The following is a 360-nucleotide window of genomic DNA, read 5'->3' as shown; positions in this document are numbered from 1 at the left end:
TGGCAGACCGATTAAACATGCAGTCCTAATGAATCTTGATTTATTTATACATCTTTAGAATAAACATAGGAATGGATTTAGTTAATGATGCTTACACATCATATTTTGTATGGGGCCTGAAAGACCTCAAGGCCCTTTGATAGATGACATATCAACTATTAAGACATTTTTTGGAATGGACAATGGTAATGTGTTGAAATTCATATATATATATATATATATATATATATATATATATATATATATATATATATATATATATATATATATATATATATATATAAAATGGTAATCAAGTTACCATTATCTGTAGCTGTTAAGTCCTACCAACTGTTATTTTGTAGTGTTTTCTATAATGTT

This window comes from Cyprinus carpio, chromosome B5 (genome assembly GCF_018340385.1).
Source record: "Cyprinus carpio isolate SPL01 chromosome B5, ASM1834038v1, whole genome shotgun sequence".
Classification (NCBI taxonomy): Eukaryota; Metazoa; Chordata; class Actinopteri; order Cypriniformes; family Cyprinidae; genus Cyprinus; species Cyprinus carpio.
The sequence above is the reverse complement of the archived record's forward strand: the minus strand, read 5'-3'. Positions refer to the sequence as shown.